The sequence below is a fragment of the Lissotriton vulgaris genome, chromosome 4_1 (genome assembly GCF_964263255.1).
Source record: "Lissotriton vulgaris chromosome 4_1, aLisVul1.2, whole genome shotgun sequence".
NCBI classification, from domain to species: Eukaryota; Metazoa; Chordata; class Amphibia; order Caudata; family Salamandridae; genus Lissotriton; species Lissotriton vulgaris.
Window position 1 is genome coordinate 1,428,446,891 of NC_141691.1, and position 25,335 is coordinate 1,428,472,225.

Sequence of the window (25,335 nt, forward strand, 5' to 3'; positions counted from 1 at the left end):
GATGTTAGTCTAGAGTACAGTCTCTGCCTGCCACACCTCCGAGACATTGCCAGAGCCACTGCGCTTGTGTAAAGGAGAGACTGACAAATAAGAGAGGAATCTGTGGAAAGAACAGTAAAGTTAGGAGAGGAGAGGAGAGGAATGGGTTGAAAGAAGAGCAAAGTAAAGAGGGAATTTGTGGAAAAACAAGTAAAGTACAAGAGTAATCTGTAGAAAAATGAGCAAAGTTAGGAGAGGAATCTGTGGAAAGAAGAGCAGAGTTAAAAGGGAATCTGTGGAAAACAGGTGAAGTTAAGAGAGGAATCTGTGGAAAAATGAGCAAAGTTAGGAGAGGTGTATGTGGAAAGAAGAGCAAATTTAGGAGGGAATCTGTAGAAAAACAAGTAAAGTTAAGAGAGGAATCTGTGGAAAGAAGAGCAGAGTTAAGAGGGGATTTGTTTAAAAAATGAACAAAGAGGAAACTGTGGAAAATGAATAGAGTTAAGGGGAGAATTGTGGAAAAAGAACACGGTCTAGAGGGAATTTGTGGGAAAGAACAAAGCTATGAGGTTAACCTGCTGGGTGGTGCAGGGGAAGGCTGGCAAGGTTACCTGCGCACTGGCCTCCATTAAATAGGTTACCTGGGAGGGGGTCGGGCACTGGGTGAGGACAGAGGGAGGAGGGAAGGGCTGAGAGGAAGGAGGGGCAGGGTGTGTGGAAAAGTGGGTGTGGGGAAGACCAGTCTACGAGGGAATCTGTAGAAAAAGAACACATTTAGGAGGGAATCTGTAGAAAAACAAGCAAAGTTAGGAAAGGAATCTGTGGAAAGAAGAGCAAAGTTAAGAGGGATTCTGTGGAAAACAAGTAAAGTTTAGAGAGGAATCTGTGGAAAGAAGAGCAGAGTTAAGAAGGAATCTGTGGAAAAACAAGTGAAGTTAAGAGAGGACTCTGATGAGCATGGAACACATTATCATTGAACGTTCCACTGGTCCAATGCCCTGGGTTTCTCCCATATTGGTAGTGCCCAAAAAGGACAGTGAAGGAACTATATGCATCTGCACTGACATGCATGAAGTGAACAAGGCAATTGAACGAGAACGACTTCCAGGTCCGCACATCACCGACATGATAAACGAATTGAATGGTGCGAATGTGTTTCTTTTGCCTTGATTTGAATAAAGGATATCATCAGTGGGGACTTAAGGAAGGTTGCAGCGATATTACAACCTTTTCAACGCATATCAGTCTGTTCATGACAAAAGACTACGTTTTGGTGTGTCATCAGCTGCCGAGCTGTTTCAAGATATCATTTGACGTATCATACAGCCTGTCATGAATGTTTTTAAATATAGTGTTGACAAATTGGTTTTTAGAGCTACACAGAAGGGGGATGACGAAGCTCTCATGCAACCATGTCATTTACTTGAAGATGCAGGTTTGACTGGGAATGCCAACAAATGTGAGTTTCAAAATACAAACTTCAAATTCTTGGCTACATCTTTTCTGATGGGGGCATGATACTCGACCCAGCTAAAGTGCAGGTGTTGTCAACTGCTAATTTCCCACAAGATGTTTCCGTGTTACATTCATTCATTGGCAGGGCCAGCTACTGCTCTAGATATACATGAGACTTTGCCACCGCAAGTTTTCCGTTGAGAGACCTGACGAAAAAGAATGTTTCAATTCAATGTTCACATAAGAAGATTAAACATGCTGTTGAGATTGCTACTGGAATGGAGTACTTTAACCTAAAGATTCATACATGGGTTGTTGTTGATGCTAACCCATTCGGGGTAGGCTCAATCCTTGTACAGTGCAGAGTACGCCTAAATGCTTGTAGGCATATTGTGCCATACGCAAGCAGAAGTCTGTCCCAGACTGAATGTGTTTATTCACAACCTGAAAAACGAAGTTTAATAGTGGTGTGGGCTTGAGAACATTTCCATGTATTCCTATATGGAAAGCCTTTTGTGCTTGTGACGGATCATCGAGCATTGTTGACCATCTTTGGCAATCCAAAGGTCAAGATCCCTCCTCACATTGAATGTTGGGGTCTATGATTACAAAAATACAACAAAATAATAGTGCACCATCCAGGGAAAGATCAAAATCTTGCAGACTATTTCTCACAAGTGTTTCTACAGTGCAATGGTACCCTTTCTGAGACAGTTGAAGCCTACATAAATGTAATTGTGAAGTCCAGCACGCCAGTTGCCTTTTCATTGGAACAAATTGGCACTGCCACTAGTAAAGATAGTGACACTTTACAATTGAAAGACATTATTGGACACCAGACTGGACCCAGTACACTCAACCTCTTATTAGGGACAGTGAATTCCAGAAGTTTCAAAATGTCAAAGATGAAGTGTCTGCTACTTAAGAAGGCATTATCCCAAGAGGTTTGAGAATTGTTATTCCAGAGAGTCTGCAACAACAGATAATTGAAGTGGCCCATGAAGGACATCGTGGAATCGTTGTCACAAAACAAGCACTCCAAGACCACGTCTGGTTTCCACATCTCGAGGAGAGAGTTGAAAAACATTAAGGCCTGTCATCTAAGCAACTGCTTTTCATGAAAATCCACTCAATACACCTTGAAAATATCAGAATAGAAAAAGCATGCATGGGAAAGAATTGCTGCTGACTTCTTCAGTCCTCTTGACAATGGACATCACCTGATGGGATTATTGATGAATAATCCTATTTTGATAGAAGAAAAATGAAAGAATGTGCAGATAAGCGCTGATATGGAAAGAGCATTACATTCACTAGAAGAGATAGAGGGCTTGTCCGTCACCCTAGAAATCAGCAGCAGGCCTTAAAGGTAAGCGTGGTTGGGGGAATGTCTATAGACGCCGGAATAGGATGCATTTATTTTTTCCTATCCCCTTATCTGTCAGGTTCTCCCACCCATCCCACCCTCCCACGCCCTGCCTCACCCTGCTTACCTGCTGCTAGAAACAGGAAATCTGATGCTCATTTCAATGCTGATGCAAGTACATGAGGAGTAGCGAGTGCACACCTTCTCTTCTTTAGTTTTAATTATAAGCTTTGACTGCCACTTGTATGTGTGCATAACAGCGCTGTGTACGTCCTGCACAGCTACTCTATGAAAGGACCAAAAAAAACTGAAAGTTTCGTTTATGTTCACTATGACTTTTTTGTTTTTGTAAGATTAGATATGTGTTTCATTTGAGTAATGCTCACTGTTTCTTGTTCACAAGGGCGGTGCACTGTGGGAATGGTAGGCACTGATTTATCATTCTTTTCAAACCATGACGCAGGGTGGGTTACGGGGCCAATCTAATTGGGTACTGATTGGGAAAACGTGTGAAGTGTGGTTTTAAGAACGTGTACGATGATTGGAAAGGAGCCATCACTTTGCAGACAAACACAGAAACAAACTGCCGGTTCGGTGGAACGAGGTAAAAAGTGCAAGGCTGCTTAAACGGGTTCAATGAATGGGAGGTTCGGATTGCTGCAGACAGTTAGTATTGGTTCACTCGTGGAGAATGGGTGGAAAGAAAAACAAGAGAATGTTGGGGAGGTGATTGTTTTTTATGAGTTTTGTGTTCTTTAAGCACACACATAAGGGGTTTCAGCAGGGCGCTGAGGATTCAAAAGGTGATGTCGTTTTTAGTTGTTGTGATGTAATATCTAATACTGTTTATTCATGTCGTTTTTTCTGATTTACTTTTAGTACCCCTGACAAAGAACTATTGTTCGAAATGCATTGGGTTGATTTGAAAACACCGGATTATGTAATGTTACAAGCACATGTCTTTGTTTAAGCTTATGGCAACAAACGACATTTGAAAATGCGTAATAAAATGAAAGCATTCTAAATCACCATTGCTGTCACCAGAGTGATTACTACAAAAATGGATGAACTATCAATTACTGGTGTGGATTACCAGAGATTACTATGGATTACTTGGTAAAAAGTGGTGAATTAGGTTAATTTTGTGAGGTCAGTATCCTCATCTACAGCAGTGCAGCAGCACGGTGTGCAGAGGTCACCCGTTTTTTGGTCCTATCATTTCAATGCTGAGCCATTTCATGTTGCAACCAGCAAAGGACACATGGTGACTGTCCAACGTTCTGGGAAGTCTTTCACATAAGATTCCTTGCATTTCTGACATGTGGCTTATCACTCGTCAGACACTGATTTCAATAAAGAGACTAGGTTTGAAAGGACAATTGGAGACCCCCTGATTGGTGTTGTTCCTATATCGCCAAGGCAGATTATGGACACTTCAACTGCCTGTCCCCAGTTTCCTAAAACACAGTTGGGATGTGTGATCAGAGGACTCATTGAAGAATTATGATTGCATATATTTGTTAAAAAAGCATTTTTTTTATTTAACAGAGGGGGAGATGTAGAGCCATGTGAGTTAGCAATGACGGAACCCTTGTGACTCCTGATGGACTCAATGGAACGGTTACCCAAGCGTTAGAGCATAGTGGAGTGAATTCAGGTTTAGAATGTTGAGTTCGAGGTGACACGCAGTAGAATAAAGGCATGTTATTCTAAGCTCCCTGTATGGGGTAGTCATTAGTTGGTACCCAGGCTGAGTAGGATACTACAATAGTGACAACCACTGAAAATGTATGGGAGGGCCAGTCTTGCAGGAGTAAAAAGCATTTTTTTTTTGGCGGGGGAGGGTTCTCTGCCAGCTCAAAACAGCAGTTTAAAATTGCACATCCAGAATGCAGGTACAGGCCTAGGGGTATGGTTTACAGTGCTACATTAGTGGGGGTCACAATGAGTTTTCCACCCCACTAGTAGCATATCATTTATAGGCTCTGGAGACATGTGGGACCATATACCAAAGAATAGAAGTAAATTAAAGGTCGTAATAAGGTGTATACCAATTGTAGCAAACACAACAGGATGTTGGACCGAGTGCTGAAATGTTTCAAATATCACCTGCAGTCAAGAGATCTGGGTTAAATTGATCGTTCCTTTGCTCACCATGCCACCCCAGTGTGGACACAGCCATATGCAAATCAGTCTTGACACTGCTCCCCATGGGAACAGTCCAGCCCGAACTGACAGGCCAGGCCAGGCACTCCCTGGACCAGAAATAAGTATCCTGGGACAGAAGAGTCAAGATCTCTTTCCTGGGGGTCAGTGTTTGAAAGTTTCAGCACTCAGTCTGTGATCTTGTTGTGGTTGCTATGTTCACCCTAAATCGCCAAGGGTATGCCCAGACGTGAGTCCCTTGCTCACTGTGCCACTTGATTCAAGCTAGCCTGGCTGATGAGGGGTGATACCCAGAAACCAGACCCAGGATGCTTGTTTCCGGTCCAGGGAGAACCTGGCCTGGCAGTTTATGCTGGACTGCTCCCATAGGAAGTAGGGTTGCAACTGATTTGCATATGGCAGGGTCCAAGCTGGGGTGGCATGGAGATCAAAAGAATGATGGATTTAATCCAGATCTCTTGACTGGGGGTGAATGTTTCAAAAGTGTCATCACTCCGTCCATCATCTTGTTTAGTCCAATTTTAAAATGCTTGAAACGGAGGGCACAAGCACTTTACCACTGTTTAGCAGGGGTAAAGTGCACAAAGTTCTAAGGCTAACAAAACATGGGTTTCAGCAACAGAAGGCAGAAATCGGGGGTGACCCTTCCGAATGGGCAAACTGCCAACTCCTTATGCGATAATTTCTTCCATGGCACCCATCCTCCAGCCACGCAAGTTCATGACCTCCATTTGTTGTTTTCACTTTTAGCATGGACTTTTCAAGGTCTCTTAATTCTTCAGTAACAGGATCTAACAAGGGTGTAATGTTACTGTTTCTTGTATTTGATTATGCCATCTTCCCTGAGGTCTGGCTGTGGCTATCTTTATGATATTTGATTATCATAGATATGCTGCTTTTGATGGAGGAGGGTTCACCTCTTGAAATATCAGTGTGACTGAGACTTTGTTATTATTCTCAGGGTGATGGTAGTATTCTTCTGCATGAGAAAGAGGACTAAAGATAGGCAGTATTTAGAGGAAGCTTGTGTTTACGAGGTGCACATATCACACATTAGTGTGATGTATTATTCATCACTCTCCTGTTTTCTGTATTTCATGTTTGTTGAGATAATGACGTCTGAAAATGGAGTAATGGTAAATCCAAGCATACCTTGTGTTGTGGAAGGCAGTAAAGAAGCACATTCTAAACCCACAGTTGTTTTGCTTATGGACATATGCCTTTTGGACCGCTGGTATGGGTGTGATCCGCATAATGGAAACTCACAACTATAACGTCTATATCAAATGGTAGTGCCTACAGTTTAAAGTAAAGTCCCTGAGGAGCCACTGAGGCAAGAAGGTCTGTTAAGTTCACATATGGACACACCTTCATATGCATATAAAGACAGGATGAATGAAGAAGAATATTTGACTCAGCCTGACATCTACATAAAGGTAACACTGTGACTAAAAAGGTTAGGTTAAATTGACTGTGATCTCATAACAACTTATAATTGAGGTGTGAATCCAAGAAGACACGAACCCTTTCTTTTCGGCTGCATCGTAGCTCTGCAGTGCTTAAACTGGTTTACACTTTGGGTAAAGTTTTGCCTAAATTGTAGCCTACAATTGGTATGAGGTAGCCAGCTCATAAATATGTCCTTTTCAATCAGTTATTTGGCCTCAAACTCATATTAAGATTATGTGTACGTGTACTTTATAATAGTGGAGTGGTGTGGCTCACTGGTTAGAGGCGGCAGACCCGTAAGCAGAGAACGGCCCGGGACCAGGGTTCCATTCCCGACGCGGCAGGGTCGTGGACCAGGGTCAAAACTGACTTGATAATTCTCGCCTCGGTGCCTACCCTAACCAGGGAACACACTTGGCAACTCTGGGCATTAAGCTTGCCTCATCTCTACAACGGCCCCCCACAGACGCCGGGGATGCCTGGTTTCACATTGGAGATACCCAGAAAGGGACCATCTCACAGGGAAAACCAGGACGGGTTCCCCAGCTGTCTTCAGCGCCAGGATACTCCATGGAGTCGCAGTGCGCTTTACAAGTACACCCACATTTACATTTACACATTTACATAATAGTCTACTGATGTAATTATAAACTTGTGCATATTTCCCTGAAACCGCCTTAATTGAATTGATGCTGTGGGCTACTCTGCTATGAAAAGGTAATTACTTGGCTGCCAAGCTGGTTGATCGAGGCTTACCTTAAAAATAGGCCCATCCTGAGAGATTATATTTCTTCTGGTAGATGAGTAAAATCAGGGTAATACGATTTGCAGCACCTCTCTGTCAAGTAGATGCATGATGTTCCTGCATGGGACTAAGTAAGAACATGCAGACCTCTGGCTCCAGCCATAACTGAGCTATATGTTGACGTTTAAAATGAAGAAACCAGACCTGAGTGGATGGAGTCTCTCAGAGGAGAGGTGTGCTACTTGCTTTATTACCTGAATACTGTGCAAATGGTTTGGCAGCCAGTGGGCTAATTCATGAAAGTGCCCCTCAGGGAAGGAGAGGTGATGTGCTATTGCTGGACTAGATGGGGACTCCAAGTTTCTAGAATGCTTCATGTTCATTTTTAAATTACTCTGCAGGGAAGACAGCCTGAAAAGAAGAGAAGGAACACACACAGGTGGATGATCCAGTGCACTGATCATGGGACTTGTAGCCCTGGGACATTTATGGATTCTATCCACAGAGATAGAGGCTTTATCTCAATCACTCCCTCTCCTAATCAGGATAGGGTGAACTTGCCGGGCACCATAAAGCAGGGATATTCTCTGAAAATGATGAACTTCTGAAGACAGTTCCTCCTTCTGGTGCCCAAGAGTGAGTGCTAAAGTCCCCTGCTAGACATCAGGCACCACAAAAGTAACTGACGGCTCGGTACTTGTGAAAGGATTGAGGAGGACAGGCTTAAACTTGTTCATCCAACATCTGATGAAGAGGAGGATTCAGCCGTGCTAGAGGATGTGAAGAAGCACCAGTGATTATCATCATCTTTATAAGTAGGGGGTCAGCAGGCCCCACCAGAGCACTCCTGGTTGCTGGAGGGTGCCACTGGAGCCCAGTGAAAACAGGGCGATGTGATTTGCTGAACAGGGCAGGAGAGCAGTTAATGAAGTAGCCTCTTGTGTGTGGCACTTCCAGTACTATAGAGTGCCTTTGAGGGTTGGAACCACCCACTAAGTGGCACACATGTGGCTCTAAATCCTCCAATGGGGGTTCCGAGTGCAGCTACAGATGGGGTGTTCAGATGAAGTGACATCACACGCAAGGCAGTGAGGCCACTCTAACTCCACTCCAGCCCAGACTGTTTCGGTCCGCCCTAAACTGGCATGGTCCACCCGAGGCCCTGAGGTTCTCCTTGAAAATTTTGACGGAGCTGGTTCCGGTGCCCATGAGCTACAAGGCAGTCACTTTCCCTTCCCGGCACTCGGTTCTCATTGGTGCCTGGTCGCCAGCGCATCCAAGCAAGCCCTCGTGGGTGGCTGCCGCCAGCTTTGTCCAATCTGCCCACTCTGGCCAGATTTTCCTAGTGTGCAGCTTTTACTGGTGGAAGGGTCTGGAGAGCCCCAGAAAGCATTGTAACAGCAGTCTCTATGTTTCCAGAGACAACACTCATATTCCCAGAGACCACAGATCCTGCATCTCTGGTTGGCATCATCAAGGGGCTGGTGCAGCCTAGCCCAGTTAACACAGCCAATTCAGCATGCCTCTGACCCACATTTGCCATTCCATACCACAGAAGCTCCTATAAAGACCCCATCACCAGCGGGAACAGCAAGAAGGTACTGGAGCTAGCACAAGCCTAAGGCAAGTGCAAGGTGGGTAAGGCTAGTGCTGTGCTACCGTGTTGGGGTGAATGCGGGCGGCACTCGGTCAAGCGGTCATTCCCCGGCACTCCCTTTTGTTACATCGTACCAGCAGAAGACAGCATTAAGTCTTAAGTGTCTAAAATCAGTTTTAATATAAGACTGTAAGCAAGAGTCCATAGTGTGCAGGAAAACTATATATCAGCAAGTGCTGTGGAAGCGTCCCATCACAGATCGGGTGTGGCTTGCAGCAACGATGCATCGCATGTCTTAAGGAAATGCTGTGAAATATTGGGGTGAATAACTTAAGGTCAAATTTGTCAAACACAACAGCAATAAAGTTGTGGAAAAGATATTTATTTGAAGCTATCCTATTGTGCTTTTGCCTCCACCACCCAATCCATTTCTAATCAACATTCAAACATCTCCCCCGGCAGGGGGAGAGGGGTGGCAGCCTCACAAGTAGTATAATCTCCATTGGTCATTAATGATCCTCCAATAACTATTACAAACCCAGCCTAAATTGACATGGCTGTGTACCTTATAATATTAACGCCTTAAAGCTTGTGAGAATGTGAACACATAAAGGTAATAATGAGGTCTGGTCGCGCTCATGTAGCCACACAACCGCATCAAACAAAACGGTGGAAAAAGAGATTGGATCAAACAGAATCAAATGAAACTGCCATTAATTCTGATCCTAATTTATCAACTCAGTCAATGGCTAAACGGGTGGTTAGTACAACAGATACATCAACCTTTTCCCCTGCTACTTTGGTTGTGGATTAACGAAAACAACTTAGCCGCACCATCTCTTGGCCACTGATTGCCGACTTCTTGAAACAGTCTGGGAGCATTGAGAAAACTCCTAGAGCACAGCCAAAACTATCAAAGATATGATACACAAAGACAGAAGAAAACACCGTGTAATTGTTAGAAATGGGATTTCTGGTTGGCTAAGGCTTGCGCCAAAGCCAGTCAGAAACCACCACTCTAGTCAGGGCAAGGGAGTTACACCCCAAAGATAACCCCTGCTCACCCCCTTGGTAGCTTGGCACGAGCAGTCATGCTTATCCCAGAGGCAATGTGTAAAACATTCGCGCACCCACACAGCAACAACATCCCAGGCACACTACAAAAAGAACTCCACACAATGTTATATAAAAATAGCCTTTGTATTCTCAAAACACATTAGAATAGAAAACACATAACATACACTGTGCCAACTTGCACTGACAATATTCACAAGGGATTATTTACACAGGACAGGGTCACGTGGGCCACTGTCAGGATTAGCACTTAGCAGAAATTGGTACAAGTAAAAATGGATCATAAAAACACAATCAGTAGCCTCTGGTAATCACTGCACTCCACCTCAACCTGTAACATAAACTCAATTTTGCACAGTCACATCAGGCGCAAATTACATCCTGCGCCAACCTCACCAGCATAAACAAATTATGCAATCTCCTCACTAGTCTAAACACTTAAGACCCTACCTCCTAAGTATAACTCACATTAGGGGCGTACCTCACATAGTGAAACATAATCTCACTAGCATAACCACATTAAATGCAAAATAACCTCCTAATCATAAACCATATGTAGAGGTATCAAAACAGGGTGCGTAAAACATACTAAATGCATTACATTTTCTAGCACCATAATCACTTAACCACATAAATCACATTAGGGCTTTGCGCCCTATACATTTACCAGTCCCCCTGGCAAACTGGCCATCCAAGAAGGGGCTCAAATGCCCTGTGTCCTTAATGTCAGGGCGCGCTGCCAAAGCAGCGATGGTCAAGGGTGCGCCACTGCGCAAAACCTAAACATTGCAGCTGCCCACTACTTGCTGGGCAGCTGGGAACCATCACATGGGGCCTAAACGCTGCAGCTGGAACTAAGTGCTGCACAGCTGGGGAATTCCTGGCACCACTGTGCCACTTCTGGGGCTCTCTTAAATCACTGGTAACACGTTGGAGCCACCTAGACTCTGAAAATAAAGTATGCCCCTGGGAGCACTCTGGCTCCTGTAATAACTTTGCGCCCAAGATAGGAGAAGAACTTTCCCCCAAACACTATGGGGCGCACTGGTGCTGTAGCCATAAACATGCCCATATTTAGAGTCATCTGACCATGAAAGCAATTAAGGCACTCTGACCCACACGGGCCCTGGAATAATGAGGCCAAATCAGAAGTTGCCCCCCGAGGGTCCACTCTGACTCTGCCTCTTCCCTCGCGCACCATCCTCACCGGGCTCTCGTTGGGGGAGGCTCCTCCATCTCATTAAGAAACATAGACAGAGCACAGCGAACAAACAAGTAAATAGCTGATTGAGCCCAACCAGCAACCTTATTGAATGCAGAAACTTCATAAAGTGTATTCTGTCCAGCAATCAATCTTCATTACAGATGTTCTTAGGTTGAAACATTGGTACAGGGACAGCCGACACGTGTTTCGTCGCCATATATTTTTCGCGACTTTTTCAAGGCTTTCGCTAAACTTTCATATAATTTCTGGAATCTCAGTCCAAACTAGAAGGATCCATATACTTCGGAACCGGATAAAATAGTCCAGATAAATGAATAAATAAGTGACTTGAATGTGTGAGTCACTTTGCAAACAGCGAAAATCTTCTCGAATTCAAAAGTAGGTCAAAGTGGTATCCGTCTCTTGTTGCGAACAAGACTAAAAATATGGTAGTTTAAAGTCGACAGCCGCTCTCGCGGGTAAAGTCATGTGTTAGACAAGCTTCTTTTCCATCATCCTGACGAGAGCTCTGTTAGCACACCGGAGGCGCCTAGCTTCACTCAAACGAACATGTCTGTCTGGTTGTTACTCCACTTCCAGTTTACTCCAACGCGTCCCTCCGGCAGCAACAATCAATCACGTGCCACCTCCTGGCAGGAGGTGGCACGCGCGGACAGGAGATGTGCACTCCATTCGCGGGCACATCTCCTGTCCGCGCGTGCCACCTCCTGTCTCCTTTCGGCAGAGAAACAGACAGGCGATGGGCACGCATGCGTGTTTGTGTGTGCAGGCAGACAGCCGATATTGCGTAATGGGCGGTCCGTCCCCTCCCGCTTTGTCCGCTGCACTTTTTGTTTTTATTATATTTTGGGACTGGGCTTGTTTTAGGCGTCTTTCTGTAGGACATGCACTTTTTTTTGTTTTTGTTGCGAAATTAAGGTGGGCAGAAGTTTCCCGGCGGTGTCTGAGCTGTGCGCGGCCTCGCAGAAGGTTTTAACTTCGGCCCTGCAAAAACGTAAGGCCTTCACAAAGGGGTGCTGTAGCAACAACTATCAGAACTAGGAACAGCTGTAATATAAGCCCCCGCCCTACTGCACAAGAGAGCACGCGGCTCAAGCAATATTTAAAGGGTTTCCCGAACCCACCCCAAGAAGATTGTTTTTCTAGTGGGAATAACAATTCGGTTTGACTGAACAGCACAACTTTTAATCTTTATTGTTTGAAAGTTCACAGGTTTTATGGCAGTTCAGATAAGAAGTTCATCAAATATTGCGCTATGTTATGGTCTGGCTCACTGCCTGGGGGCCCTATTTCTCAGGGGTGGCAGGTCCTAGATGCGCCAGTGAGACAGGTGTGTGCTCTTCCATCCAGGGCCGAATGTCCCTCCGTTCACCCTGCCCTGAGAGGAGCCTCCTGTCCACTCAGCTCTTCACTTGGCAAGTACAGACCGGACCACCTGGATGTGCATCCCTTGTGAGACTGAGGTGGTTTTCATAGTGTCTCTGGAGCGCAGGGACCTCAGTTACTGCATGAAAGTCTAGCCCCACAGCAGAGACACAGACACTGCTGCCCCCCTCCCCTTCGCCATAGGCTCCAGCAGGGCGCTGCCGTCCAAGCCTCCTATGCAGCAGTTCCTGGGGGCTGGTGTGTCAATCAGGTGTGCTGTGAGGAGTTCAGGTCTCAAGACGATTTCAACAGAATACTTAATTTGTGAATAAATAAGTGCCAGGGCTTTTGCCAGGAGACCATAGCAGCGTGCTCCACTCATTACGCTACTAATGGTAATTCAGACTTTTGATATGTTACAGATAACTAATATCTGACATCCAAGCTATTTTTGTAGCTTTGGGCAGCAGGAGTGCATCATTTCTAATGAATATAGAAATACTAAACAACTGTTGTTGTGTTCCTCACAAAATTGGACAAACGTCACCACCATTTGGCTGGCTGTCATAAGTCAGCAAATTTAGATGCGGTGCAGAGCACTGGAAGCCACAGTCTCAAATTTAGCACAGGTCAGAGAACTGCAAATAATAGTCAACACAGTACAAGTCCAGCATACCTACAGAGGGCCCATGGGAAGAAACCCTGCATATGTGAACACAACAGGAGCATGAGGTGGGCCCATTCACCTCTCTTAGGGATACAGTCAAAGCTCACGAGGAAGTGTTATATGAATAAGGTAACACCAGCATTTACCCTGTCTCTGGAGAGTGTGTTTTAAACAGAAGTGCAATGAGCTGGTAGTTTTCCCAGGATCACACAATGTTTACAGGTAGACTGCACAGGCACAGCACACATGCAAACTTCACACTCAGTAATGCCCATCTTTTGAAACCAGCCATGACCGGAACCCGTGATGCCTATTCATCTCTCACCCCTTTAGCAGTTATGTTTCGGTCACTCAGTTCAGCACTTCAGATTTCTTTTGAATAATAAGTCGTTGAGCCCTTTAGTAATTGGACAGAAACACACCGGATTGTGATGTGTCCATGAAAAGGCTGCTCACAATAGAATCACAGCATATTGTGTGTTTGTGATCAAAGGGAGTGCTTGGAGAACCCCACGCAGTGTGATCTTTCCACTGAAGTTCGTGTACCAGACTCTTCGAGGCTGCCCACTGCCCAGCACAAGTCACAATGTGCTGCAAAGAAAGGGCCAGGCAGGTGTTTAAAGCCACCGAGGGCTCAGAGCATCAAAGGCCCAGAGGGAACAATTAGATGTGGGCCTGTCCTATAGTTGGAAGTCTCGGGCGCCTGCGAAGGTCACGTGGGCAGCCAAGGACTGTCAAAAGTAGAATGGCGTCAAGGACGGGGCAGATCACTTGACCGCTCAAAGGAGCCAGAACAGACCACTGCTGAAGGAACATCTTCAGCCATTTACCTAACCTTTCTATGGGATTTCAAATGAACCTTTTCAGCTTCCAGAATATACATTTCAATTCAGATGTCTTGGGTTTACTTGCTCTGCCGGTGATCAAAGAGCCTTGTTCACAAAGCTGTACTCCCACCTGAGATCCCCTTAGGTTCACAAATACATGCATTTAGATGGGCCATAAACTAATCCTGAATTACAGAATCAATTGTAGGAATTTACCCTTATATTTGGACTAGGAAAAGACCCCACCACAAGGGGGCACTGTAGCTCAAGGAACGCTGAATACCACAGACCCCACCACAAGAGGGCACACTGTAGGTAAAGGATCGGTAAATACCGGGGAACCCTCCACAAGGGGGCACTGATTTCCCCAGTAGTGCCAAGCAGTGGCGAGTGGGATTTGACATAAAGTCCCTGTGCCGAGTGTGCCGCAATCCTTTGCACCAGCTCGGCCTCAGTATTTTTACAATACACCATTGCTTAATTTGTGGCGATGTTTGCCAGTGCTCGGTACCAACGCACTTAATTTTAGAGTCCGGTATATGTTTTTGATGGCACATCTCATGGTGGCACTGTAAGGCTATGTTTTGAGATCAGCACAAGTGTTTAGCAATTCATTGTATTACAAATGATAACATTGGGCTTCCAGACCACCCCTACAGCTTGGGGGACCTGCAGTAGTCCAAAATGTAAAAAAAAAATGAAATGTGACTGTTAGTAGGTAATGCTGCACTGCCATTCAGCAGCAATGGCAGGAGCTGCAGATGGTGCCCGCTACAGTGGAATACCTTGGGTCCTGGCACTTATATTTTTTCAAAAATAAGCACTGTAATACATGGACGTCTGTATTATCTGTGGTTGAACAGGTACTTAATGTTCACATTAGTCTAGTCGTGTAATCATTGCTCACTAGTGAATCATTACAGTTGAGTCGTGATGTCACTGGGCCATCTGCCAGAGCCAGCTTACAGTCTGAAAAGCAGGTCACTAAAGAGAACACGAGCTCGTGAATCATTACGTTTTCTGACCCTTAATGATTCATGTTCCATGTAAATCCAAAGTGGCTAATGAGGGCACACTGCACTTATTGCACTGCTGAAGTTCATTCTAAGCAAGGAGGGATGCATCAGCATTTTTCTACACCCTTTAAACCACACAAAATGTCAATAGTGATTAACATTAATTTTTTTAATGAAATGTTTGAAAACTGTATATTGTTTTTCTTTTTCATTTTTTCAGTGTGGATTTCACATTTACTCTACAGTGTATAGTTGCAGCGGGACATCACTTTATTGTCAGAAGGAGCAAGACAGCAATGATTTAACAAGCATTTGCAATGCAATAGGTCTCACATTTGCGAAAGTTTAAGCTATTGGCACTGTTAATGGCAATGCCTTTTTTATCTGTTTTGAAAACCAACCCATAAATAAATGGCATTATCATTTACAATGGCAATAGCTTAAACTCTCGCAAATGCGAGACCTATTGCATTGGCAAATGCTTGTTTTAATATGGCATGTTAATCCGCATACCATTTTTATTACTAGGCACGTTTTTACTTCGTATACATTACCACTGTTAATGTAATGGTATGCGAACTAAAAACTTGCGTAGTAACGGTTATTGCTAAGTAATAACCATGTAGTAAAGGCAGGCGAAGTAATGGCATGCAAAATAACGTGTCATATACCCCTGGAATGTCCATTGCCCATCCAGAATGTTGGAAGACAGAGAAATGTCGCTTTTCTGCAGAGCTTTGAAATCTTAATGCTACAGGGAACTTGGAAAACTGAACCCATATTCATTATTAGTTTTGAAGAGCATTCAATTTCTGCAACTCATACATCTACATACGGACGAGCTCAAGGTGGCCTCTCAATTTATGTTTCATTGGATATAAATGCCAAACTACAGGTAATTGACTTTGAAGTAACATGGCTATTATGCATCAAAATGCATTCACAAACCCAATCATATTGATGCATGTATACTTGAGTACAAAGAGATCAACTAAAATAACCCAACTTTCAATTTTCTGGGAAGTAATACAAATGTTGATACATCAACACCCTCCAACTAGTTTGCTTATTTCAGATGATTTTACAACGCATATGGTCCCTGGCAATTTTCAAGCAATTTCAAGCTTAGATATAATCAAGATGTGCTGCACCCAATTGCATACATGTTATCTAATGTTGCTGCATGATGATAGTTCGAACTCGGACCTGCAAAACTGAGGGGCAAATTACCTACAAACAGCGATAATTATCGCTAAGTAGGGATAGCGGCCAAATAATTATCGCCGCGCTTCACCGATTTTTATTGCTGAGATTACTTGCTATTAGCAAGGTTTATCTCAAAAACGATAAAAATCAGGCGAAATGCGTGAATATTGCTGACAATACAGCGATATTCACGCATTAGCGTGAAACAGCTCTTAGCCATGTTATCCACCTCCCATTGGATAACATGGCTAAGAACTGGTATTAGCAGGTGTTAGCTTTTGGAGATATGCGCACTTAGCGCGAATATTTCCATCGCTTCGCCTTTGTAGGTAATAGGCGATAACGATGTTAACGACTTTTTTTGGCACGCCCACTTTGCATGTCATTAGCGATAATTATCGCTGACATGCAAAGCGGGCACCAAAATGCTCGCTATCGCCTACAAGCTGTCGCTAACTGGTGTTAGCGCCAGCTTGGTAATTGGGCGATAAAATTATCGCCGCTTTAGCGGGAAAAAGTCCTGCTAAAGCGGCGATAAGGCCCTTGGTAATATGCCCCTGGGCTCGAGTCTCGGTAACAACGCTGAACATACTGTGATTCTTGGCAAATCACTAATCTCGCCATGCCTAACAAAAGAAATGTGTCCTCATGTAACGTAACTGGTGCTATGTAAAGCGCTCTGATAGGCGATTCGGTTGCGGGTCAAGTTGGCGCTTTATTTAAGTCTGCAAAACAAAAAAAAAAATAAGAATCAATTACACTATCATTTCAAAGAATTTCGCAACTGGAATTGGTGGGTACAATGTTGTCCCCCATGTGGAAAGCGATCATAATCCACAAGTTATAATGTTGTCATTAGCGGTTTTCAAGCATCCAAAATCATGAAAACTCCAGCAAATGCCAACTGCTTACAATTTAACAAGACGGACTTGGCAGTTATCCAAACAACTTGAGATTATAGTTTTTGCAGAGAAGTAAATGAACTTGGCAACCTGCAAATCACAATTGGAAAATCCATGGTGGAAATAAGGCCCCATTTGTGTTCATTGTTAATGGAAATTTTTCAACTAATATTTCATCTAGGGTCCATCATATTAGGCCAACGCACAATATATGGTACTCGCACAGGTTGTATTTACAAAATAAAACATTTAATAAAGCAATTATGGCAATATATAAATAACCAAATTGTTCTGTCAAATACTCTAAATTACTCCTACTGAAAGGGTTGAGAAGAAGGTACAAACAGGAGATGTGGAAGGTTAAAAGGTCCCACTACGAGGAAATATGGGCAAAACTGCACCATACCTGTAAAACCAACAATCCAAAAGCATTCTGCAGAATAATTAATGACCTGGAAAATGGCAGCATGAGGGACAATAGTGCAAATAATCATGAATCAGGATGGGAAACCTTAATTTGAAAGTTGTATAGTGTCTTACCAGAAACTGACATGCCTAATAATCTGCAATGAACTATTTCAGTCAACTCAATCGACATAAGTTGTGGGAGCAATGTGAAAGAAATCCCTCGTGATGAAAATGTATTAATAGTTGAAGCTATAAAGGAGGAAATGTCGAAAACAATAATAGGTGGGGTTAGAGCAAATGGAGCACCTGGCCCTATTGGTTAAGAAATCCAAGAAACTCTGCCGCTCCCTTGAGAAAGCCTGGAAAAAAGACCCAAACACCAGCACCAGGAACGCCTTCAAAAACGCCACCCGCTTACACCACCAACTGATCTGGACTGCCAAGAAAGCCACATTCAAAGACCGACTAGACAACAACGCTCACAACAGCAAGGAACTATTCAACATAGTCAAAGAATTTACCAACCCCACTGCCAACTCCAACGACATCACTCCCTCTCAAACCCTCTGTGACTCCCTAGCTTCGTTCTTCCACGACAAAATCGCAGACATCCACAACAGCTTCGACAACCAACCCGGAGACCAACCCACCCAACCTTCTGCCGTACCCTCACCCCCCCTGAACATCCTTAATGACTGGAACCCAATCTCCACCGAGGAAACCATTCGCCTGATGAACTCCATCCACTCAGGATCCCCCACAGACCCATGTCCTCACCACATCTTCAACAAAGCAGACTCCATCATAGCCCCCTATCTCCGAGACGTCAACAACTGCTCCTTCAAATCCGCCACCTTCCCTGAAAGCTGGAAACACGCCGAACTCAGCGCCCTTCTGAAAAAACCCACAGCTGATCCCACCAAACTCAAAAACTACCGCCCCATTTCGCTCCTACCATTCCCGCCCAAAGTCATTGAGAAAGCAGTCAACAACCAGCTCTCCGCCTTCCTCGAAAACCAACAACTCCCTCGACTCTTCACAGTCCGGCTTCCGAGCCAAACACAGCACTGAAACCGCCCTCATCGCAGCAGCAGACGACATTCGAACACTACTGGACAATGGAGACACAGTCGCCCTCATCCTCCTTGACCTCTCCGCAGCCTTCCACACAGTCTGCCACAGCACCCTTCTACAACGCCTCAACAACATCGGAATCCAAGGAAAAGCACTGGATTGGATCACCTCATTCCTTGCCGGAAGAACCCAGAGAGTCCGCCTCCCACCGTTCAAGTCAGAGGCCACCGAAGTCATCTGTGGCGTACCACAAGGATCTTCACTCAGCCCCACCCTCTTCAACGTATACATGAGCCCCCTCGCGGCCATCGCACGCCAACACAACCTCAACATCATCTCCTACGCTGATGACACTCAACTAATCCTCTCCCTCACCAAAGACCCAAACACCGCCAAAACCAACCTACATAAAGGAATGAAAGAAGTAGCCGAATGGATGAAACTCAGCCGTCTCAAACTGAACTCAGACAAAACAGAAGTCCTCATCTTAGGTAATTCTCCCTCTGCCTGGGACGACTCTTGGTGGCCAGCTGCCCTAGGAAAAGCACCCATCCCAACTGACCACGCACGGAACCTGGGCGTCATCCTGGACTCCTCACTTTCGATGACCAGACAAGTCAACGCAGTTTCATCATCCTGCTTCAACATGCTCCGCATGCTCAAAAAAACATTTCGCTGGATCCCCACCGAAACCAGAAAGACGGTCACTCACGCACTGGTTACAAGCCGCCTGGACTACGGAAACACCCTATACGCCGGTACCACCGCAAAACTTCAGAAAAAACTCCAACGCATCCAAAACGCATCAGCCAGACTCATACTAGACATACCGCGTAAAGACCACATTTCCGGTCACCTAAAAGACCTCCACTGGCTCCCTATCAATAAGAGGATAACGTTCCGCCTCCTCACCCACGCACACAAAGCACTTTACGAACTTGGACCAGAATGCCTCAACACGCGTCTATCCTTCTACTCCCCATCCCGCCAGCTACGTTCTTCCAACCAAGCCCTCACTGATATTCCTCGCATCAACAAATCCACCATGGGGGGAATATCCTTCTCCTACCTAGCAGCTAAAACATGGAACTCCCTTCCCATTCACCTCCGCCTCACTCAAAACCACCTATCCTTCAGAAAACAGCTTAAAACTTGGATTTTCGACAAATAATCCCCCACCCTTCCCCAAGCGCCTTGAGACCCTCTGGGTTTGTAGTGCGCTATATAAATTCTCTGACTTGACGTGACTTGACTTGACTATGGGCAAGAATTTTAACTCCACTATTCAAAGATATAGTAACTACTAAAATGGTTCCGGAATCCTGGCAAGGTAGTATTATTCAACCTATCTAAAAGAGTGGTTCAGCAGACAACCCAGTCAGTTATCGGTTAATAGCCCTAACAGACGTGGATGTTAAATTCTTTGCAACAAGCCTAATTAACGATCCCAATGAGTGGGGCACATTATCAAATGAATGCATGAATGAATGAAAGTTTATTTATATTGCGCAAACTTAACCCAAAGGGCATCAAGGCGCAGTCCACACATAAAGGTATATGAAAATAAAAGAAGAAGATGAATTAATAAGCCTGAGAAAAGAGCCAAGTCTTCAGAAGCTTCCGGAAAATCACCAAAGAGGATTGGCTGGAAAGTTCAGGGGGGAGGTTGTTCCACATTTTAGGGGCCAGAATAGAGAAGGCTCTTCCTCCCCATTTGGCCTTTTTAAATCTGGGCACAGCAAGCAGATTTCTTGAGGACGAACAGAGGTTTCTCTTGGGAGAATAGGGACTAACAAGAGTCTTTATACCTTCAGGGCCAGATCCAAACACAGCCCTGTGAGCCAAACAGATACGTTTGAAGGAAATCCTGGCATGTATAGGTAGCCAATGGAGATCCTTCCTAGCCTGAGTTGCAGATGATAACCTAGGTAGATTTAGGACCATCCTGGCTGCAGAAATTTGAACCATCTGGAGGCGATGGAGAGATTTCTTATTTATGCCCCCATAAAGCGCGTTGCAGTAGTCAAGCCTGGAAGATACCAGGGCAACTGTTGACTGCTTGCGGGCGATAGGTGACAGGTAGGGGGCGGTCTTTTTCAACATCCGGATGGTGTTACAGCAGGTTGATACTGTTCTGTTTACCTGAAGGTCAAAGGAGAGGGCAGAATCCATGAGGACGCCAAGGTTCCTAGCTGAGTTGGTAGGTTGAGGGCAGTCTCCCAAAGAGGGGGCCACCAATCTTTCGACCAGATGTTATGGTTTCCTCCAAAGATTAGAACCTCCATCTTCTCTCCGTTGATCTTTAGGTAGTTACGCACCATCCATTGCGAGACTGCTTCCATACACGTTCGAAATTTGGAGGCAGCCTCTTTGGTCGGTGAGGTGGTGGAAATTATATTTTGGGTATCGTCTGCATACGACAGTATTTGGCACCCAAAAGAACTTATTACCTCGGCAAGTGGGGTTACATAGACGTTGAATAACAGGGGGCTCTGGGAAGAGCTCTGAGGGACCCCACATTGCACGGCCTGAGAGGAAGATAGAAAGCTACCGAGCTTGACCCTTTGCTGTCTCTGACAGAGGAAGGAAGATAGGAAACTCAGGGCACTTCCCCCCCACCCCTATCCCCTTCAACCGGTCTACCAGGATTGAAGGGGACAGGATGTCAAATGCTGCAGTAAGATCAAGCAGCACCAATAGAGTAGTCTGCCCTCTGTCCACCTCAGAGCGGATGTTGTTAACTACGACAGTGAGGGCAGACTCGGTGCTGTGAGCAGCACGAAACCCATGCAGGGGCTGGAAGCAGAGATATTGGCCGGAAGTTTTTTAGGACTTCAGGGTTTAGGGAAGGCTTCTTTAGAAGAGGCTTAACAACTGCCAGTTTCCATGGCGTTGGAAAGGACCACTCACTGATGGCCCTATTCATAACCTCCAAGAGGGGGAGAAGGACGGCCTCTCTGCATGACTTCAAGATTTTTAGAGGGCAGGGATCAAGAGGCGAACATGATTTAGTGGCATCAAGAAGGTGATTTAATTCATCCTACGTCAGATGAGGGAAACTGGAGAAGTTGGGAGGGGAGCCCAATTCAGGGGTCTCATTGTGGGAAGAAGGGGGGGGAGGGGGCAAGAATGCCCTATTGGTATCCAATTCAGTGTTGAGGGATTTGAGGAAAGTATGAATGTCAGAGATTTTGGAGTGGAAGAAGCTTGCAATATCATCGCAAAGCTCCTGCGACTCATTAACTGAATCAGTGACTTTAGGTATCCCAAATAACCAATCTGGATTTTGAAGAGGATAATCAACAATTACAAACTTATTGTCCCTCACATTGATAGCTGAAAGGCCAAAATACAAAGGTCAAAAGTTATATATCTGTTATGTATACCTGAAAAGCCACCTTTGACTCTGTTCCGCGCAAGCTACTCTGGACAAAACTGGCAGCATAGTGTTCTGTTGAAATTATTGAACATGATAATATTGTTATACACAAATACTTGGGTTCGGGTAAAGCTGAATGACTGTAGATGTACAACGTAATGTTTTGAAAATGTTAGTGGTTTAAATCAAGGTTGTGTATTAGCTGGCTCTCTTTTTAAAAATGTTTCTTATGTACCAACATAAAGCACTTACAACACACTGATTACACCATATTACTTAGTCGTACTCCAATTGGCTTATAATGCCTAATAGACACATTTAATAACTATATCATCCTCAATAGCCTAAAAATAAATATAAAGAAAACCAAAATAATGTCGATAGGCCACTCCAAATCTGGAATGAGAGAATGGAAAGTAAATGGTTCAGTGATCGAATCCGTTAAAAATTATAAGTATTTAGGAATTACATTTGGACATAGAGTATATTTTCAAAACCATTTTAATAGAAAAGGCTACATCTCTTGTATTTGCTTTTAGAACACTGGAAAATAAGCTTCTGTGTCCTAGTCAAGAGTTTTTAGTTCAGACCATGAAGGTAAAGCTGATCCTCTCTTTGGCGTGTTGGTCACTAATCTTTTGAGGCAAAGACTCCAAACATTTGGACATCTTACAAATTAAAGTGTTTAAATCTATTTTTAATATTCTGAAAAATATTGGCTATTCTAATGCACAACTAGAATTCGGCTTGATCAGACAAACCCTAGTGAGACAATCGGTATTTTAAAAAAAGTTTACATCTTTTGTATTCTTCTGAACCTGGTACTTTTGCAAAAAAGTGCTGGCAAGAGCTAATAAAACATGACTATGGTATGGTCTGGAGAAACTATTTAACCGAGAGTCTTCAGACATTTAATCTTCAACCTTCTTGCCACTTGGATATAAATGCAGCTTCTCTTAAGGAGAACACTACATTGTTCAACTAGTTTTCAATCACTTCTTTTGGACAAGGATGCTACTGAAGGGAAAAAGCATGCTTGGTCCGTCATCAATTTGATAAAAAGGATAGAGCCTCAGCCATATCTATTAACACACCTTCAATCATTAATTAGGGACCAATTCCTCAGGCTAAGGTTTGATAGATATCCAACAAAGGATGGAACTCCTGTATGGATACAAAAATGGTCAACCAACAGCTGCAGTCTCAGTTGTGCCCCAAATGAAACCTTATTACACATAGTGTGCATTTGCCCACACTTAGTAAAAGAGCTGGAAGTTCTGTTGAAACCTGAATTTATTAACCAGGGGGTGAGAACCTGCCGTCAAGCTATCATATGTTGTTGTTGCAGTCAATCAGCTCATCTAATCACCTAATATGTTAAGTTTATTCGCATAACTGATAACATGTTGACCCAGGACTTAAAACCCACTTGGTAAGGTACGCATGTAGGCACCGATTTCACTATGTAACAAGTGAGTTTAACATAAAGCACATAGGCACTCTACAGCATAGGTTCCACTTTACACCAGATCAAGGTAGAGTGCAGTATAGTATTGTTTGATCGGAACCTTTTAAGAATATGTTTAGCATATTATACTTTTACCTATTTTATTAGATCTATGAATTAGATTTTAATGATGTAATCATGTGGTAAAGGGCATGCTATTATATGGAATTTGATGTGAACTTTACTTTGTTTGATGTGTATACACAATATCAATGATCCCAGTACAGCATATTATCCTCAAGGCATCATAACAATTGTAGCAACACTGCTGGTAGTTTTATGGAAATTTTCAAGGTATTTTATATAGCTTTCCTTTTATAACTTTTGTGTATGAATTAATGTGTATATGGTTTCAAATCTCGAATTGTAATGATTTTAAATAATCAGTCAATAAAGATCTACTACTACTCCTAGTTGGAGGTCCCATAGCCTGATGTCCTGTGACCATTGGGATCAGGGGTCAAACCTCACCCACATCAGGGGACCCCTCAACCTACAGAACGTGTCCTGTAGTGTGGGTTTTCTTTTACCCGCTTCCCATACCTGAGATCGCTGAGCAGGCAGGCAGAAGTAGCAAAAAAATCTATCTCACCTATACAGGACCACAGAAGGAAGTGGCTGGCCTGAACCATTGAGACTGGCCGCCCCACACAGAGTACCAAATCATGTGCTTGTGGGTCCCCCAAGGACAGGAGCACTGGCTTAAATAGAGAGAGATAGCTGCCTAGCTGGTGCATCAAAAAGTAAAAGAAGGAAATGTAAAAGCAGAGATTGATTGCCTGTACAGCTTCATCAAAGGAACTTCCTGAAAGAAGTCCTAGCTTCAAAGAAACGCTATATAAAAAAGTAAGGACAGAAAATATTTTTACTGCAGTGCACCAGAAGGTGCAGGTACACTATCACAGTTATCGAAGTAGCCATAAGTCTCACGGAAGAAGCATTAGTTGTCTTGGGAGAAGATGCTGTTGTAGCCCCCAGGGTTGAGCTTTGGTGCATACTGGAAGATCCATTGGACTCTTTCTTTTTCAGGTACTGGGAGATTTCTAGAGTCTAGAGTCAAAACAAAAATAGGGTGTTCCATTGAGAAGCTAGTTATTACCAAAATGTCACTTTAAGAAATGTAAAAAATGTATTTGGCCTGGTGAGTCACCAGGACTCTAGTACGCACTACAGAAATACTAATTCTCCTGTATTTCGTTTGAATTATTTTCATCAATATTTTAACTTATAAGAACATCACATTTACATTTTATGTTCATACATTTTTACTGGCAAGATCAGTAAATATTTCATTAGTATAACATTGTGAATACAATCAAGTTTACATTTTCCAAAGCAAAATAGAAATAAAAACCCAATGCATTTCGGGGCTTTAGCCCCTTCGTCGGGGGTCTGTTTGAAAAAGACACAAGGAAAATGTGTTACTTTTGTTGCTTTCGGAGGTGTTTAAATCAACGAACTGTGTTTACTAAACTAGTTCTTACCAAGAAGTGCAGGAAAATCATAAAATTCTTTATTAACACATTTTCCTACTGATCTTGCACGTAAAAATGTATGAACATAAAATGTAAATGTGATGTTCTTATAAGTTAAAATATTGATGAAAATAAATCAAACGAAATACAGGAGAATTAGTATTTCTGTAGTGCGTACTAGAGTCCTGGTGACTCACCAGGCCACATACATTTTTTACATTAGTGGGCAGGCACTAATCTAGCACGCACACATATCGAAACAATATTTCTAAAAACAAGTTGAAATTGAGTGCAGCTCCCTTCTTCATTCACTATTAGAAATGTGTAAATACCAATGGCTTTAGCTTGTCAATAAAGAATGCAAAACACTTTTTGTAAAAAAATGCGTTACTAGTTGAGGAGGATGAAACTCTAATCAAGCACAAACCACAATCCTTGTCTGGGTGAAGTCAC